Genomic DNA, 17,196 nt, shown 5'->3' on the forward strand with positions numbered 1-17,196 from the left:
TTTGGCTATAAAGAATTGTATGATGGATTATATAAGATGATTAAATATTGGAGGTGTAGTAGGCGAGAGAGAGAGAGAGAGAGAGAGAGAGAGAGAGAGAGAGAGAGAGAGAGAGAGAGAGAGAGAGAGAGAGAGAGAGAGAGAGAGAGAGAGAGAGAGAGAGAGAGAGAGAGAGAGAGAGAGAGAGAGAGAGAGAGAGAGAGAGATCACCACTTAGTAAGTGGATATCTTGGTGATATGGGTAGTGGGTATTCAATCATAGTCTAATAACAATAACAATATTTATTAGCAACCTAAACAGAAAAGAAATACATCATCATTATCGTAACTCCAATAAATAAATGCTTGAACCTGTGATCATGAGGCTTCGCGGTACCAGGTACCGGTACCTGGTACCGGTACCCGGTATCGGTACCTGGTACCGGTACCCGGTATCGGTATCTGGTACCGCGAAGCCTCATGATCACTTTGGTTCCGGGAAGCTTAATGATCACTCGGCACTGCACATTGCCGCTAGTACCGGTACCGTTAGGATCTTAGTGACGCTCGGCGCTCGCCCGCCTCCATGTGGTATGGGCCCTGTGTGTAGACGTTGAGTCACTGCCCCGCTGACCGTCTCCCCAAGTTCCCACCATTTTGTCCTGCTTTCCGTTTCCATCACAGCTCCCGTTTCCATTATTTCATTATTTTATTTATTTATTGGAGTTACTGGATAATTCTTGATGTCCGATTCTTTTTCTTTTTTAGGTTGCTAATAAATATTTTTATTGTTATTAGACTATGATCGAGTAGTCGAGTACTATATCACTGAGATATCCACTCACCAAGTGGTGATCTCTCTCTCTCTCTCTCTCTCTGAATGAAGTGAATATTTATTTTTTCGATAAAAAAATAGCATGTATAGTTATTATGGATGTACTCGATCATAGTCTAATAACAATAACAATATTTATTAGCAACCTAAAAAAAAAAAATCGGACATGAAGAATTATCAATAAATCCAATAAATAAATCCGAGCAACTGGTACCGGTACCGAGCAATCTGGTACCGGTACCGTACCGTTTAGCTGGTACCGTTAGTACTGGTACTGGTACCGGTACCTGCCCACCCCTAGTGACTGGGGCTTTATAGAGAGAGTCCCGACCAAGGAGACTATAGAACGTGTATAGTCTCTTTGGTCCCGACAGGCGTAAGCCTCTTCCAGGAGGTCTTCTGTAAGTATCTGTAAGTATCTGTAAGACATAGGCGGCCCTGTGTATAAGGCTGCTGGGCGCCATTTTTGGCCCTTCGAGCACCGCGCCGACTTTGAACTGAGGTGGTAAAAACATAATTTTACATATTTTGGAAGCGGATTCGGCTGCTTTTCAATGTAACAATGCCTTGCTGCCTAGCCTTCGGCTGTAGCAACATGCCACAGAAGGGCTACAAAGTATATAATTTAACTGCAAGGCCGCTGAGAAGACAGCGGTGTGCTAACAGTCAGTCGTCTTGGGAGGAAGCCATCGGTTATGACAGCAAGACACACACACTGCCATTGTGTGTGTCTTGCTGTCGTAAGCGCCCTCCCTTTGTACTGTCTATGGAAAATTTGAAATCATTGTGAGAGGCACAGCTACAAGGACTGAAACAACCGTTCACATCAGGTCCAGACATCGAAGCTGATGAGGGAAGCTGTGGCCCTTATGGCCGAACTTATTGGATGTGATCTCTCCCACAGGGCTCCAGCTGTTATTACAGACTTACAATGGATATTTCACAGTCTAATCAAGGCCACAGTCTAATAGACTGGACGTGTTACAAGAGTTTAATGAATAGAAGCTAACTTTTGGTGAGCCATTCCTGTCTTGGTAAAACTCTAGAATCACACCCAACTCACTCTAACTGGCCCTGGGGGAAGCTCACACTGGGGTCATGTCAAGGGGGGTGCCAGGTCAAGGAGGGCTGGTGGCACTTTGACCCTTGGTAGTGTATGTGTGTGTGTGTGTGTGTGTGTGTGTGTGTGTGTGTGTGTGTGTGTGAGTCAGTCTGCATGTCCAATATTTTTATTTATTTTAAACCTAATATTTTTTTTTTTTTTCCAGCAGACCTCCAGAATGGCTTTGACCACCAGTCACCTCTCCTTGAAGATGACAACCCTGAGCTGCACGCCATCATTCAGAAAGAACGGGTCAGTGTGTGTGTGTGTGTGTGTGTGTGTGTGTGTGTGTGTGTGTGTGTGTGTGTGTGTGTTAGTTGGTTTGATTTGAAAGTAATTCTCTCTCTCTCTCTCTCTCTCTCTCTCTCTCTCTCTCTCTCTCTCTCTCTCTCTCTTGTGGAGTGTTTTAGGGAGCTGCTGTGTGGAAGGCAGTGTTGGGTTGAAATAGATAATCTTGAAATAGGTAAACTTAACCATGACCAGCGGGTGGGTGGGGCCTGGGCCATGGTGTGAGGAAGGGGGGGTTCTGGTTTGTGGGTCACCAGTGTGGGGCCCTGGTGTCAGGGAGGAAGGGGGGTTCTGGTGTGTGCAGGTGTCAGGAAGGTGTACCGGGGTGAAAAGGTGTCATCGAGATATCGGTTTACCTTGGGGTGCAGGAGTGGGGTCAATATTGAGGAGAGGGTAGCCAGCCAGCCAGCCAGCTCTCGCAGAGTTCATAATACTTACAATGTGGCTTCTTTTGGGGCTCCCAGAATGCAGTGCGGTGACAAATGACTCTCGGAGAAGAGAATGATGGAGGTCGAGGGGAGTTCAAACCCTACCGTTAGGTGGGTTAAGTTGGGTTAGGGTTAGTTTCATTTTATTGGACACTTGGTGTTGGCCTAGGGTGGAACGGTTGTAATCCTGATGCAACTGTAGACTGGCAGAAAGAGGCAGGCAGAGACAGATAGTAGACAACAGAGGCATTGTGGCGGCCTATTCAGTGGCACACCATGGGGGGCGGTTAGCATTGTTACTAGTAGTAGTAGTAGTAGTAGGTCAGGACATTTTTGGACAAGTTGGGGGAGGAGGAAGGAAATGCAAGGTGATTGTTTTCCCAACTCATTTTCCTGAAGGCTTCTTCACTTGCCCTAACCAAACCTTGAGCAAACACTGCAGACCTCTAAACACCTGCTGTATTAGGAGGTCAGTGTTCTCTGTGCCTCCTCCTCCTCCTCCTCCTCCCCAAATTATAAGTACTGTTTTTGTCGTCATCATCATCATTGTTATTATTAACAGATTGCTGCTGCTGCTGCAGTGAAGAATCTCCGCCACGGTTCAGATCCAGCTGTTCCCTCCCCTACTCCGAGACTAACGTTTCTTCTCTCCCCAGGGTTGGGTTGGCAGTGGTCTCCCCCCACCCCTGCTCGTCCCCTCCCCTCCCCTCCTGCATCTCCCCGGGCCGACTACAAGGTTGAAACTGGATAAACTCAGATGCAACAGAATGGTTTTGACCACCAGTGACCTCTCTTTGAAGATTACAACCCCGAGCTGCACGCCATCATTCAGAAGGAACGGGTCAGTGTGTGTGTGTGTGTATTTACCTAGTTGTATTTACCTAGTTGTAGTTTTACAGGGCCTGGGCATTATGCTCGTGTGGTCCCGTCTCCGTGTCTGCATTTATCCAACTTATCTTTAAAGCTTTGCACACTCCTCGCTGATACTGTATCCTCGCTCAGACTGTTCCAAACCTCTACATTTCTTTGCGGGAAGCTATACTTCTTAGTGTCTCTCAAGCATCTCCCCTTTCTCAATTTTTTACTGTGTCCTCTTGTATTTCTGCTTATGTTTCCTTCTGTTAGTAGCAGTTCTTCATTATCTACTTCATCTATTTTGTTTAATAATTTATAAATTTGGATTAGGTCTCCCTTTCTTCTTTGTTCCAGTGTTGTTAAGTTCATTTCCTTTAATCTTTCCTCGTATATTAATCCCTCCAACTCTGGGACCATTTTGATGCCATCCTCTGTATTCTTTCTAGTTTCTTTATATGCTTCTTCATGGGGACCACACTACCTCTGCATATTCTAATTTTGGTCTAATCATGGTAGTGATTAGCCTTCTCATCATGTCCTTGTCCATGTAGCTAAATGCTACTCCAATATTTCTCACCAAGTTATATGTGTCTCTAAAGATCCGATTTATATGACTCTCTGGTTGATTATCATCCCTCATCACTACTCCCAGGTCTCTCTCTTCATGCACTTTTTTTAATGTTTCACCATTTCCCATTTTGTATATCCCGATAGGTCTTGTGTCACTTATACCCATATCCATAACATGACATTTTTCACATTAAATTCCATCTCCCAATCCATACTCCATTTCCAAATTTTGTATAGGTCTTCTTGCAATATTTCACAATCTTCTTTGTTTCTTATATGTTTTTGTAATTTAGCGTCATCAGCAAACAGGTTTATGTAGCTATTAACTCCTTCAGCCATGTCATTTACATATACCAGGAAGATTATCGGTGCTAATACTGAACCCTGTGGTACTCCGCTTTCTACATTTCTCCATTCTGATTTTATGTCCTTGACCACAGTTCTCATCTCCTTCCCATTAGGTAGCTTGCCATCCATTTTTTCATATTTCCTTTCAATCCTCCTTTATTTTACAGTTTCACTAATACTCTTGAGTGTGGATCTTTGACAAAGGCCTTATAAATTTATAGATAAATAAAATCAACCCATCCATCCCTTTCCTGAGTTCTGTCTATCACTCTTGAGTAAAAACTGAGTAAGTTTGTAACACATGATTGGCCCTTTTGAAATCCATATTGTTTGCTGGTAATTAACTTATGCTCTTCTAGAAATTTAGTCCACTGCTTCTTTATTATTTTCTCACATATTTTGCACAAAAACACTTGTCAGGGATATGGGTCTGTAGTTTGAAGGTTCATCTTTCCTTCCACTTTTATATATGGGGACCACTTCAGCCCTTCTCCACTCATTGGGCACCGTACCTGTTGCTACTGAACATCTAATGATGTCGTATATTGGAACAATTAATTCATCTCTACATTTTTTAAAAATATACCCAGAAACTCCATCCGGTCCTACTGCTTTTCCCTCTTCTAGTTCTCCCAGTAATTTATGGATCTCTTCTTTGTTTACCATAATCTCTTCCATATGAACTTCTATTTTATTCTCTTGTGGCGCAATAAAGATTGTTTCTTTGGTAAAGACTTGCTGGAATTTTCTATTTAATAACTCTGCCATACCTATATGGTCATTGACCTCCAAATTTCAGTCTCTCAGTCTTTCTATTGTTTCTTTCGGTTTAGTCTTCCCATTTATAAATCTGTAAAACAACTTGGGCTGTTCTTTGCATTTTCCACAATATCCTTCTCATATCCCTTTTCTTCTTCTTTCCTTATTTTCACATATTCATTTCTCGCCATTCTGAAGTCTTCTTTGTTTCTTTGATTCTTCCTTCTTTTAGTCTTTTCCATGCTTTGTCCCTTTTTTCTTTTGCGTTTGCACATTTGGCATTAAACCAGTCCTTCCTACCCTTAACTTTGGGTCTATACGGGTACATATTTTTTGACACCAGTGTTATAGGCTTCCATAAAGATATCATACTTTTCTTGTACTTTATTTTTTCTCAGTAACTCATCCCATTCCACTTTCTCGTAAAACTTCCGAAGGTTTTCCATGTCTGTCTTAATATAGTTTAGCCTGTTTGATTTGTAAGATTCATCCTCTTTAGTAACCTCCACTTCTGTATCAATCTCTGTGGTTACATGATCACTCTTGCCCAGTGGACATCCATACCTTAGTTCATCCTTGATGTATATTCCTTTTGTTAGTACTAGGTCCAGTCTTGCCGGTTCATCGTCACTTCTATATCTTGTATGTTCATTCACTCTTTGTATCATAAGATTCTCCATCATCAATCTTAGGAATCTATCTCCCCATGCGTTATCTCCACTATTACTCTCGAATGTCTCCCAGTCAATCTCTTTACAATTGAAGTCACCAACTAGCATAACTTTTTTGTCTTCCTTTAGCATTTTGCTTAAACTCCGTATAGTGTCATTGATCATAGTGTCGTGCTCTTCCTTACACCACGAGTTTGTTCTGGGTGGTACATATGCGGTTATAATTGTCAACCTTTCCTTGTTTTTGGTTTCCACATTTACTTTCGCAATTTCAGCTTTACCTTCACCGTATTCTACCACTTTCACTGTTAACTCCTTTTTTGTCATTATCATCACTCCACCTCCCCCTTTGCCCATTCTATCTTTCCTCCATATATCATAGTTTGTATTTATCTCTAATTTAATAGCTTCGTTCAGTTTGGTTTCCGTTAAGCATACGATCATTGGTTCTTTCTCCTTTATGAAATCTTGCAGTTCCAATTTACTAGTTATTAATCCATCTACGTTTGTATACATCACTCTTAAACATTTACTCTTATCTATCTTTTCTAACTTTCGTTCTTCTTTATCCTCTCTCTTGTGTACCACTTTCTGACTCGGTCCCCTACTATTCTCCAAAAAAATATCTCCTTTTCTTCCACAGATCTTTCATTATTCTTCTCCTTTGCCTCTGCTAGTAGTTCGTTCCATTTCCTTCTTTCTTCTTCATTTCTATTTTTCTTTATGTATATATCCTTGCAATCTTCTGTTTCCTTTAATTTAGTTGTTCTGTACAAAATATCCTCAGCCGCCTTCTGTGTGTGTGTGTGTGTGTGTGTTAGTATGTCAGTTAGTTGGTAAGTTGGTTTGATGTGAAAGTAATTCTCTCTCTCTCTCTCTCTCTCTCTCTCTCTCAACTATTACTCCTCCTCCTCCTCCTACTACCATTACTAGGAAAATTCAAATGAGGATCTTCTTTTTTCTCATACAACTGCTACTTTTTCAGCTATAACTCAACAGCTACTCCACTTAGAGTAACCCCCTTTTACCCACACCTTGCCACACCCTTGTCCTAACACCACACCAAGTTATAGTCTCCTAACTTGTAGACTTTTAGCAGGAGAAGCCAAAAAGTAGACATATATTACTAGGAAAATTCAAATGAGGATAGTCTTTTTTTCTCATACAACTGCTACTTTTTCAGCTATAACTCAACAGCTACTCCACTTAGAGTAACCCCCTTTTACCCACACCTGGCCACACCCTTCCCCTAACACCACACCAAGTTATAGTCTCCTTAATTGTATAGTTTTAGCAGAAGCAGCAAAAAGGTCGACACATATCACTCAAAAAACTAAAATCCCACCTAATTTTTTCATCACTATCTCGAACATAAACCATTTGAACACCACCACTACTACTACACCCCCATTGACCACCCTTCCTCCTCTCCTCCTCCTCCTCTCTTTCTCTTCCTCCTCTGCCTCCTCCTCCTTCCCTCCAGGACTTACCAGCCCTGCATCGTGCCATCTCCCAAGTGGTGCCTTTCCTTTGTTTATTTTAAATGTTAGGAAATGTTACACTCATTGAGGGATGTACTGTTAAAAATGATATTATACGAATATAATATAGGAATAATACTAAACATATAAAAATATACCTCCCCAAAAGCTAGGCCACTACACAAGATGAACATGTGTTAGGCATTGCACTAAAGAACATAGGATACATTAGGCCATTCATTGCATCCCTACAAAAGAGCAACTTATAAAAGCATGTGTTAGGCATTGCACTAAAGAACATAGGATGCATTAGGCCATTCATTGCATCCCTACAAAAGAGCAACTTATAAAAGCATGTGTTAGGCATTGCACTAAAGAACATAGGATGCATTAGGCCATTCATTGCATCCCTACAAAAGAGCAACGTATAAAATGAGAAACCAGTAAGACACTTGTTATTGTTGTTGCGGTGAATGTGGACCTCTGGTAACACAGTGAGCCCCTTCATGTGTGTGTGTGTGTGTGTGTGTGTGTGTGTGTGTGTGTGAGGTGGTCCCTCATGGTCACTGCCTTCAAAACTCCTGCCTTCTGGCTTTTTTAGAAGTAAAGCCGTCAGTGACATGGTCGTGTGATGGCAGCTGTTTGCCAGTCTCCTGATTGATGCTGATTATTGCAAGTCCACTGAGGCCATCTTGTCCCATGGGTGGTAGGACTTTATGAGCTTTAGCTCTGAAAAGCTCCTCTCTGTTGAGACCACGGTCACTGGGAGAGTGCCGGCAGTCTGTAGAGCAGTCCACAGATTGGCGTAAAGTTCTTTCAGATGATTTTTTGTGGATGTTGGAGAGAAACCCCAGTGCAGTCAAGTCATCCGAAGGCAGGGGCGACAAGTTGTTGATTTCAAGAGCCCGTGCCTTTCCATCAATGTGGTTTTTATTCCCGGTGCTTAGAGTGGCGCAGAGCTGCTCGTGGCATTGCTTGGACAACACCTCACCAGCCAGTCTTATAAAGTTGAGCAGCAGCCCTTCAAATTTGTCTCTGATTTCTGCCAGTGTTTGAAAGCTTTCCTTTAATGAGTCAATGGTGGTGTCCACAACCACGTTAAAGAATTCAGTTGGTAACCTCTTGATAGCCTGGGGCTTCATAGGCAAAGTGTTTCTCTGGGCCTCTTAAGCACAGCATGCATCTGGTCACATACAGCAGCAAAGCTCTGTATCTTCTCACTGAGGTTGTTGCCTTCATGAGGAGGTCTAGTGCTAGTACATCAAGCTGCCTTGTGGCAGGAGCCTGCTCCTTGCTTGGCCCCATTGTCATACGACTGTCCTCTGCAGTTGTCAGAAGGAATACTCGGGCCTGTTCAAAATAAGAGATGATAAACAAAGACCTGTGTTGTTTGGGAAGCCACAAGAACTCCTAGAAAGTGTTCCTTGAGTTCCAGCGCTTCATCTTTGTTGACGGTCCTTGTGACGACCAACATCTGGCTTGCGTCAGGAGTGCCACGACTCGACAATACTTGGACCGTTTAATCTCAGCCACCACCGAGTCCAACGTTTTCCTGCTGATTGAAGCAGTCAGCCCATTTTGTATCACATTTCCAAGGTAGCCGGAATGACTGGACTGCCCACGATGCTGCTTCATGGCAGGATCACATTTGGCGAGCAGCTCCGGCCACCTCTTTGAAGACATTTCCATTGTGTTGTTGTGTTAGTAGACAATGCAAGATTTCTCTCAGCTAGAGATTGTACAATAGAGATCAGGCAGGTCAGGACATCCCTCTTCTCTGCCTCTGTCCTCTGGCCTTGATCCATGGTCGTGCCGAGGCAGTTCCAGATCCTTCTGTGTTGTCGTGTGGCTGTGTTCTGGAGTGCCTTCGTGACTTTTCAGAAGTGTGCCTGTGTTTGTCCAGTTAGAGAGTCCCTCTGCCATTAATTTAACGTCCTTTCTTGAGAATAGCTTGCAGCAAAGTACATGTTTTTTCTCAGTGGGTTAGCCAAGTTTTCCCCACTCGCAGGAAATCAACACTTTGCTCTGTGAGCGTTTATCTTCTTCAGCTTTCTTCTTTTTTCTTTGCTGGGCACCAGAAGGGTGTATTGTCCTTTTCCACGCCATGTCGCCGCCACTCCGCGCTGAGCCTGACACGGTGATGCTGCATACAGCTTGCTGGAGACAAAGCACTACATGTATGTTCTGGAGGCCTGATCCAAATTTCAGGAGAATATGGCAAAATACTTGAAAATATCTGAATTTCTGGATTAATAAAGAAAATTCGGTAAATCTATTGATACACTACACACATTTTAGTAATAATAATAATAAAAAATAATAAGAATGGCAGCTTGGGGGGCCCTACGCAACTGTTTGCACATAACAAGAAACATCCCTGAGTCTAGGCCATCTTGAGACACATGACAGCCACGGTATAAATCAACACAGAATGAAGTGTTGTATAGAAAGTCTCTTTAGCAAGACAGCATGTACGTATGAGTTTTGTGAGTCAACAAGACCTGCAGTGAGTGTTTTGTTAGGACAAGTACAGCCAGCACCTTAGATCACGACACTCAGAGTGTGTTTGGATGAGAAATAGAAGAATTGACAGCTGCAGTGCCCTCTGTAGAATAGATCATAATGAAGAACCCAAACTTGGCAATAGATTTAGCACATTGCAATTATCACCTGTAGAAAACCTTCATACAATAGACCGATAGATACATAGATTGTTACACGCTTTATTCAACAACTTCATGGCTTGCAGTAACAGATAGGACATCCGAAATAGATATTATTATTATTACCTATTATTTATCTATTTATTTATTTTTTCAGCATACAAGGACATTGAGGAAGAGGAGGAAGAAGAAGGAGAGGAGGAGGAGGAGGAGGATAAATAATTAGTGAGAACAAAATATCAATGAAAAATAAGAAAATGAGAGAAGAAAGTGAGAAAGTGAAAGATAGTGAAAAGTGAGATAGTGAGGAAAAATATTTACTGCTGAAAAAAAGAAAGAGAGAGAGAGAGAGACAGAATAAAGTGACTGGATTACTACTACTACAACTACTACTACTACTACTACCATTACTACTACTATTACATAAACATAAAAACATAAATGATACCTCCACCCATGTTTATTTTACCAACACATAATCATGGAGGGCTCCTACTACTACTACTACTACCACTACTACTACTACTACTACTACTACTACTACTACTACTACCACTACTACTACTACTACTTCTACTACTACCACTACTTCTACTACTACTACTACTACTACTACTACTACTACTACTACTACTACTACTACTACTACTACTACTACTACTACTACTACTACTACTACTACTACTACTACTACTACTACTACTACTGCTACCACCACTATTACAACTACTACCACTACTACCACTACTATTGCTACTACTATTACTACTACTATTACCACTACTACTACTACTACTACTACTACTACTAACTCTTCCTCCAAACTGCAGGATGTGTGAAGAAGAAGAAGAAGAAGAAGAAGAAGAAGAAGGCCCAGGAGACCTCCCTGAAGGAAAGTCCCTCACTGCATTGAGACTCAAGGTAATATTGATTAATTTTTCATTTCTTCCCAATGTTTTTTTTGTGTGTGTGTTTATTTGTTTGTTCCTTCCTTCCTTCCTTTGCATACATGTAGGAGGGATGGAGGGAGGGAGAAAAGGGAAGGAGAGAATGAAGGAACAAAGGAGGGAGGGACACAGATAGATTTGTAGGGATCTCTCTCTCGATAATAGATAGATAGATAGATTTGTTTTGTGGGTATTTTTGTCTCCTGGTAGATAGATCCCTAAGACACACTTGCTGGTCAGTAAGTAACATTATGGAAAACTAAACTAAAAAAGACCCTTAAAACAGCATGATAAGACTTGACCTTTCTTGCCTTATAGTGCAGCAAGTGGTGGTTGTTGTTGTTGTGTTCCAGGGACTCCTGGAGTGCACAGAGAGGAAGGAATAATGCTGTCTTCACCAGAGAGTGCTAAAGGGAGGGGTTGGGTAAAGCTTTTATTATATATAGAGTGATTTACCAAGATAACCTGGTGTTTGGCAGTAGGAGGGAGTTGCTTTAGAGCAGCGGCAGGCAGGGACGTAAGGTCACCATGCATTGTTTGGCCGGCGATGGCTAGCTGAGGGTAACAGTAATTTAGTGAGCTTGTGCCTTACTGAAAAACTGTTCTTGCCCAAGAAGAACAATAAAGTGCAGCTGTTTTAGTGTGGGAAGTGTCTCCTGAGGAGGCAATAATAGGGGCTGCAGACAGTACATTTCCAGCAGTGTTTGGTGTGCCCACAAAAAGAGCTTCCACAATGCTAAAAAATGCAGGTCACTCTTACACAAACTGTACCTAATGAAAAAATCCAGTTAAAGTTAGGAAAAAGTATGTCAACTACATTTTTTTCATCAATAGTGTTTACATTTTCAATGATTGTGAAGTTATAAGTGGTGTTACATGCAATGTCTTAAGTGAATATTGTAGTGGAGGAGCTGTAGTTCTTTTGTGGTGCTTTGCATTGTATTGTAGTGGTTGTAGTTACTTAGAAAAATGCAGTTGAACTTATGGGAAGATACCTGGCAACTACTTTTTTCACCTATAATGATTTGTTTGTTTTGTGTTTTCTGAAGTTATAATTGGGGTTAGGTGCAATGTTTTATGTGTTACTTGTAGTGGAGGATTTGTAGTGTCTTGTTTTATAGTAGTACTTGTAGTTACTTAGAAAAATTCAGTTGAAATTAATGAAAAATATCTCGCCACCACTTTTTTAATCACAATGTCTCGGTAGTTTTGCTCTTCCTGGAGTTATAATTGGTGTTTGGTGCAATCTCTTAAGTGGAAGTTGTAGTGGAGGAGTTGTAGTTTTATGTGGGGGTTTACATTCCATTGTAGTGGTTGTAGTTACTTAGAAAAATGCAGTTAAAATAAAGGGAAGATACCTGACAATCACTTCTTTCACCTGTAATGTTGTGATAGTTTTGCTTCTCCTGGTGTTGTAGGTGGTGTTGGGAGCAATGTCTTTAGTGGAAGTTGTAGTGGAGGAGTTGTAGTTTTTTGTGGTGGTTTGTATTCTATTGTAGTGGTTGTAGTTACTTTGAAAAATGCAGTTAAAATAAAGGGAAGATACCTGACAATCACTTCTTTCACCTGTAATGTTGTGATAGTTTTGCTTCTCCTGGTGTTGTAGGTGGTGTTGGGAGCAATGTCTTTAGTGGGAGTTGTAGTGGAGGAGTTGTAGTTTTTTGTGGTGGTTTGTATTCTATTGTAGTGGTTGTAGTTAATTAGAAAAATGCAGTTAAATTTGGGGGAAATATCTCAGAACTACATTTCTTTCATCAATAGTATTTACATTTCCAGTGATTGTGCAGTTGCCTATAGTCAGGGATGTCATGTGGTGGCTGGCCAGATCTTAAGTTAGACGCAAAGACAGACCCACAATACCTCAAAATTTAGTTAGATGCATAAATTTTCTTGCCTCAAAATATAGTTAGATGCGTAATTTTTCTTGCCATAAAATTTAGCTAGTTACGTAATTTTTCGTGCCTCAAAATCTAGTTACGTGATTTCGTTTATTTTAGTTACTTAAGATTACGTGTTGCCTCAGAATCTAGTTAGTTACATAATCTCATATATTTTAGTTTTTTTACGAGACTTACACTTGCTTAAGATTACGTGTTGACGCCTAAATATGCCTCGTATTCTACTTAGTTACGTAATCTCATATTTTAGTCATTTTAGTTAATTTTACGAAAGTTACATTCACTCAAGATTACGTATCGACAGTTTAACATACCTCAGAATCTAGTTAGTTACGTAATTCCATATATTTCAGTCATTTTAGTTAATTTTACGAGACACTCGCTTCATAATACGTATTGACAGCCTAACATACCTCAGAATCTATAGTTAGTTATGTAATCTTATATTATAGTTAATTTTACGACTTACACTCTCTTTATAATAAGTATTGACAGCCTAACATACCTCAAGATCTATAGTTAGTTATGTAATCTTATATTTTAGTTAATTTTACAAGACTAAGTATAGAATAAGTATTGACAGCCTAACATACCTCAGAATCTATAGTTAGTTATGTAATCTTATATTTTAGTTAATTTCACAAGACTAAGTATAGAATAAGTATTGACAGCCTAACATACCTCAGAATCTATAGTTAGTTATGTAATCTTATATTTTAGTTAATTTCACAAGACTAAGTATTGACACCCTAACATACCTCAAAATCTATAGTTAGTTATGTAATCTTATATTATAGTTAATTTTACGACTTACACTCTTTATAATAAGTATTGACAGCCTAACATGCCTCAAGATCTATAGTTAGTTATGTAATCTTATATTATAGTTAATTTTACAAGACTTACTCTCTTTATAATAAGTATTGACAGCCTAACATGCCTCAAGATCTATAGTTAGTTATGTAATCTTATATTTTAGTTAATTTTACAAGACTAAGTATAGAATAAGTATTGACAGCCTAACATACCTCAGAATCTATAGTTAGTTATGTAATCTTATATTATAGTTAATTTTACAAGACTTACTCTCTTTATAATAAGTATTGACAGCCTAACATGCCTCAAGATCTATAGTTAGTTATGTAATCTTATATTTTAGTTAATTTCACAAGACTAAGTATAGAATAAGTATTGACAGCCTAACATACCTCAGAATCTATAGTTAGTTATGTAATCTTATATTATAGTTAATTTTACAAGACTTACTCTCTTTATAATAAGTATTGACAGCCTAACATGCCTCAAGATCTATAGTTCGTTATGTAATCTTATATTATAGTTAATTTTACAAGACTAAGTATAGAATAAGTATTGACAGCCTAACATGCCTCAGAATCTATAGTTAGTTATGTAATCTTATATTATAGTTAATTTTACAAGACTTACTCTCTTTATAATAAGTATTGACAGCCTAACATGCCTCAAGATCTATAGTTAGTTATGTAATCTTATATTATAGTTAATTTTACAAGACTAAGTATAGAATAAGTATTGACAGCCTAACATACCTCAAGATCTATAGTTAGTTATGTAATCTTATATTATAGTTAATTTTACAAGACTAAGTATAGAATAAGTATTGACAGCCTAACATGCCTCAGAATCTATAGTTAGTTATGTAATCTTATATTATAGTTAATTTTACAAGACTTACACTCTCTTTATAATAAGTATTGACAGCCTAACATGCCTCAGAATCTATAGTTAGTTATGTAATCTTATATTATAGTTAATTTTACAAGACTTACACTCTCTTTATAATAAGTATTGACAGCCTAACATGCCTCAGAATCTATAGTTAGTTATGTAATCTTATATTTTAGTTAATTTTACGAGACTTACACTCTCTTAAAATTACGTCTTGATGGCCAAACGCAAAGTCGTGGCTGTCTATTCTTCTTCTCAGGCAGTATATTGCTCCTTTGTTTCTGTTCCTCCTGGATGAGCATCACAACATACTAAGCTATCCCTCTCTTTTCTCTCACATTTGTCTTCTACATTCCTAGAGTTGTCTGATAGTTTCTCTCTCTCTATATTTTGTATCGACCAGTCCGGCAGAATCTTGTATACTCTCAAGGTTACTCTTACTAGGCTATTCTCTTATTTTTCACATATCTTCTTCTACGTACCTTTGTCTGGCAAAAAAATGGCCGCTCACATTGCTCGTGGCTCTATTCTTTCACCCATTTGTCTATATGCAAAGTTCAGGCCAGTTTAAATAGCAATAAGGTTTGTTTCTCATCCCCTCTGGCAAAAAAAGGGCCACTTACATTACTCTGTGGTGCATCGTGGGTCTATTCTTTCACCCATTTGTCTATATGCAAAGTTCAGGCCAGTTGTTTCTCATCCCCTCTGGCAAAAAAATGGCTACATTACTCTGTGGTGCATCGTGGGTCTATTCTTTCACCCATTTGTCTATATGCAAAGTTCAGTTGTTTCTCATTCCCTCTGGCAAAAAAATGGCCACTTACATTACTCTGTGGTGCATCGTGGCTCTATTTTTCATCCCTTTGTATATCTATGGCGACGATACACGCAACAACACTTCTGAGCCTCCCCAATAAATAGTTTGTAAGATGAAAACCCTTGAAAAATATGATGTTTAAGAGCATGAGTGTCTACTGTAACATAAGAATCCATCCTCAAACACCTCCTCGTCCTTCCTCCCATCACTCGTAAACTCCCAAAAACTCAATTGATGTGATGTATGTATATGTATATATATATATATATAAAATGTCTTTTTTTTTTACATACATAGTAGAGGTAGGAAGGATTTTTTTGGCATATTATTACTCTTTTTCATCTCCTTTTGTGTCTGTGTTAAAATTGTCCCTCTTGCAACTTTCCTCCCTTATAGTTTCTTCCCAGGTGTCAGAGGAGCAATTTTTCATATGCTAAAATTGTCCCTCTCTTGCATCTTTTTTCCATTATAATTTCTTCCCGGGAGTAATTTCTTAATGGTACCGGTAAAAGGGATTTTTTTTTCCTCTATATATTTTCTCTCCTTTTGTGTCTGTGCTAAAATCATCCCTCCTGCAACTTTCCTCCCTTATAAATTCTTCCCAGTTGTTAGAGGAGGATTTTTTTGTAGTACAGATCGGAGGGATTTTTTTTGTCCCTTTATGTATTCTGTTTCCTTTTGTGTCTGTGCTAAAATTATCCCTCCTGCAACTTTCCTCCCTTATAAATTCATCCCAGTTGTTAGAGGAGGATTTTTTTAGAGTACAGATCGGAGGGATTTTTTTTTATCTCTTTATGTATTCTGTTTCCTTTTGTGTCTGTGCTAAAATTATCCCTCCTGCAACTTTTTTCCCTTATAATTTCTTCCAAGGTGTTAGGGGAGTAATATTTTTTTTATAGTACAGGTAGGAGGGAATTTTTTCGCCCCTTTATATATATTTTCACCCTTTTTCATCTCCTTTCGTGTCCATGTCTCTGCTGAAATTGTGGTCATTCATCTAATTCACTATATTTAGGGAAGAGCAATTTACAGGTTCAGAGTTAATTGTAGTCATTCATTTAATTCACTATGTCCAAGGAAGAGCAGTTTACAGGTTCAGAGTTAAGTTAAAAATGAATGAGGTTCAATTGTAATCATTCATTTAATTCACTATGTCCAGGGAAGAGCAGTTTAGAGGTGAGGTCAATCATTGTGTCCGAGTAATCATGAGTCTCCCATCTGACGGGCAGCGAGAGAGGTTGTCTTCCAATGCCGCGACGAGGGTTCCCTGCGAGCCCCCGTGCACTGGGTGAGGGACGGAGGACGTGCACTGCCCCCGGTATCGACAGATGTCCAAGGTTGCCTAACCATCCCAGATGTCCAGGCAAGTTCACATTCAAGTTTGACCCGTCCGCTGCGATTGGCACGGATTTGGCCTTCACTGGTAGCCTGGTAACATACACTCCCAGGTCTTTCTCTGCCTCTGTGGTGGATAGTGGAGTGTTTCCCATGTGGTATTGGTGTGCTGGATATCCCTTCACTGGTAGCCTGGTAACATACACTCCCAGGTCTTTCTCTGCCTCTGTGGTGGATAGTGGAGTGTTTCCCATGTGGTATTGGTGTGTTGGATTTCCCCTCCCAAGGTTCATGACTACATTTTTTTCATTGACTTGTAGCAGCCACTTTTTGTTCCATTCCTGTTGCTTGGTGAGGTCTTGTAGGAAATCCACAGTCAAAGGGTTAAGTTCATTCAAGCAAGCAACACATTTTTTTGGGGGTTCAGTAGACATAATAGTATCTTAAAAATTATTCAGAATCAACGGATTTGTGAGGCTGCCTGACCTTACCAAACATCCAATCAAGCTCAGG

At 39.7% G+C, this 17,196-nt stretch overlaps 1 long non-coding RNA gene across 6 annotated transcripts; it reads left to right on the forward strand.

The window, feature by feature from the left end:
- The first annotated feature begins 1,271 nt into the window (after window positions 1–1,271).
- LOC126988075 (uncharacterized) lies at window positions 1,272–16,712 on the forward strand. Of its 6 annotated transcripts, XR_007741440.1 has the most exons (6): window positions 1,571–1,600; window positions 1,719–1,829; window positions 2,083–2,168; window positions 3,289–3,473; window positions 10,810–10,900; window positions 16,578–16,712. It is a non-coding gene; the product is annotated as an uncharacterized LOC126988075 (long non-coding RNA). The 6 variants fall into 6 exon arrangements; XR_007741441.1 differs by lacking the exons at window positions 1,571–1,600; window positions 1,719–1,829 and adding an exon at window positions 1,272–1,316; XR_007741437.1 differs by having other exon boundaries at window positions 1,474–1,829.
- Window positions 16,713–17,196: the final 484 nt, after the last annotated feature.

This window comes from Eriocheir sinensis, chromosome 67 (genome assembly GCF_024679095.1).
Source record: "Eriocheir sinensis breed Jianghai 21 chromosome 67, ASM2467909v1, whole genome shotgun sequence".
Classification (NCBI taxonomy): domain Eukaryota; kingdom Metazoa; phylum Arthropoda; class Malacostraca; order Decapoda; family Varunidae; genus Eriocheir; species Eriocheir sinensis.